A 2,735-nucleotide genomic window follows, 5' to 3' on the forward strand; every position below is an offset into this window, starting at 1 on the left:
ACCTTTCCAGACCTCAAAGTGATTGCCTTTACCTGCTCCTTAGCTTCCTTGCTTCCTGATACTTCAGTGTCACTAGGCAGTGTACCAGGCTGACAATTTAGCAAGGCATTGGCAGTTTGCCCAATTTGATTTTCCAAGGTCTTGATAGAAACAGGTTGACTCTTACACATAAGCTTCAACTCCTCTAATTCAGATTTTTCGTTAGCTTGTTGCAGCTGAAGTTGATGTCTTGGTACATATTACGGTTGCTGAAAACTAGGAGGGTTGTACTGCTGATACTGCTGGATTCTGCTGATAAGGTTGTTGAACCGCATTCTGAGTGTTATTCCAACTGAAATTAGGATGATTGCGGTTGTTGGGATGATAGATTGCTGGCACTGGTTGCTGTGATCGCTGGAAGTTACTCATGAACTGAGCTGATTCATAAGAAATTGCGCTAGTCTCATGGGCACCAGCACAAAGCTCATAGACACTAGCGATTTGATTAACTCCATAATTAGCCAAAGTGTCCACCTTCATCGGCAACGCCTTAAGTTGGGCAGCGATAGCAGTTGCTGCATCCAACTCCAGAATTCCTGCGACTTTGTCCTGAGTCACCCTCTGGAAAGGATTCTGGTACTCATTAGCAGCCATCAGTTCAGTTAATTCATAAGCTTCGGTATAGCTCTTAACCCACAAGGCTCCTCCTGATGCTGCATCAAGCATGGGTATAGAAACACTTTATAATCATCCAATAAGGCATACCATGGTATGGGCACTTCCTTAGCATCTCCTTATATCGATCCCAAGCCTCACACAGAGATTCTCTGGTTTGCTGAGCAAACTGAGTAAGAGCATTCCTGATTGCAGCAGTCTTTGCCATGGGGAAGAATTTAGTGAGAAACTTTTGCACAAGATCCTCCCATGTGGTGATAGACCCTGGTGGTAGAGAATGTAACCAGCAGTTAGCTTTCTCCATCAGAGAAAATGGGAAGAGTCGCAGCTTGATAGCATCTTCAGTCACATCATTGAACTTGAACATGTCGCAGATCTCGATGAAATATTTGATGTGCATGTTGGGGTCTTCAGTAGGAGAACCCCCAAACTGAATTGAGTTATGTATCATCTGAATCATGCTTGACTTAATCTCAAAAGTGTTAGCCCTGATTGCTGGCCTGATGATGCTTGACTGAATGTCATTGATCTTAGGTTGAGAATAGTCCATCAAAGCCTTAGGATTTTCTGCTTGATCTCCAATCACTACTAAAACTGGTTCTTCGACTAAAAAATACGCGCTAATAATTCATGCAAGTATACGCGTTCACAAGTAATATAGAATCTTTTCTAGTTCGTTCCCACAGAGACTGAATTTGGTTAATTAATTAATTTATGCACTTAAGCAACAATGTATGGTTATTATTCAAAGCTAAGACGATAAAAAATTGAGGTTGTTTATAACTAAGAATTAAACTAACAATTATAACTAGAGAATAAGAATGGTTGAATTAATATATATGACAAACATGAGATTCTAACTTCATTAAATACTTCATTCAATAGCCTTATTGTTCTTAACCTTAGCATGTAATGGTGATGACACTAATCAGATAACACGAAACTGATAAATGCCAACTTTCGTTGTACGAATACCATACTACCAGACATCGACAAAAGAGATAGAAGCTACATAGACACCAATTATATTGAGACCCTATATGTCTATAGAATTTGACAACATAACGGTTTAAGCACAAGTTATCTATCTTGATTATATAGGGCAAGTAAGATGGTTAAAATTACCTACGAATCATGCATTACACATGAACCTATGCTAGCATGGCAAGTTCTAAATCCTTAAATTCACTTTCGCTTTATTAAGACTTAACACACTATCTTATAAGTTCGTGATGCTCATAAGATAAATACGCACAACCAATACTAGGCTATCATACAATCACCACACACTAAGGCATCAAAACAAATCAACTAAAGAAATCCATAAATAAATCTGTTAGAACCCCACGATAACGATTAGCCCATGATCGGACTCATCATCAACATGGGTTCCAATGAAATCATAGTATAATAAAGGTAGTCTTTATAACGAATAAATAACAAAGTATAACACAAAAGTATAGGTTCAAGAAAACAAGAAATGAGCATCCAAAATTACAACTCAAAACAAAGATTCACAAGAATAAACTAGATCGTCTTCGTCTTCGCCTTCGTTGAATCGTGCTATAGGTCTCTTTTCGTCTTTTCCTTAGCTCTGAAGTGTCTCTCCCTTGATAACTTATTAAAAATGACCTAAAATTATACTTATATAGCAGCCCCAATCAATGTGGAAGTCTTTCTCTCAAAAGCCAAGTAGAAACAGGATTCTGCTATCCTGAACCGGCGCGGCCGTGCGCTTGACCAGCGCGGACGCGCTAAGTTTCTGGAATTTGGGCGCGGGCGCGCACTTTATTAGCGCGGGCGTGCTGGGCTTCTGCCAGAACTTTATGTTTTCTATTTCTTGCTTCATTGAGCCGACTTTCCACGAGCTTTTATTCTAACACCACCTTGACACCAAAATAGCACCAAAACAATGCTAATTCACCTGATTACCTAGATAATGCCTGAAATGCAAAAACACTAGAAAACACGTTAAAACACTTAACAACTTGAGTACAAACACATCAATTCAAAGTTTAATAGAGCATTATAAGTGTCATAAATGCCACTCAACAACCACATTTTTGTTGGAGACTTTAAAG

The 2,735-nt window shown here is 39.0% G+C and overlaps 1 non-coding gene across 1 annotated transcript; it reads left to right on the plus strand.

Annotated features, from left to right (window-relative positions):
- Positions 1-740: 740 nt before the first annotated feature.
- LOC141688676 (small nucleolar RNA R71) lies at positions 741-847 on the plus strand. The gene has a single exon (XR_012562109.1). It is a non-coding gene; the product is annotated as a small nucleolar RNA R71 (small nucleolar RNA).
- The last annotated feature ends 1,888 nt before the right edge of the window (positions 848-2,735 follow it).

This window comes from Apium graveolens, chromosome 9 (genome assembly GCF_009905375.1).
Source record: "Apium graveolens cultivar Ventura chromosome 9, ASM990537v1, whole genome shotgun sequence".
In the NCBI taxonomy this organism is placed as follows: domain Eukaryota; kingdom Viridiplantae; phylum Streptophyta; class Magnoliopsida; order Apiales; family Apiaceae; genus Apium; species Apium graveolens.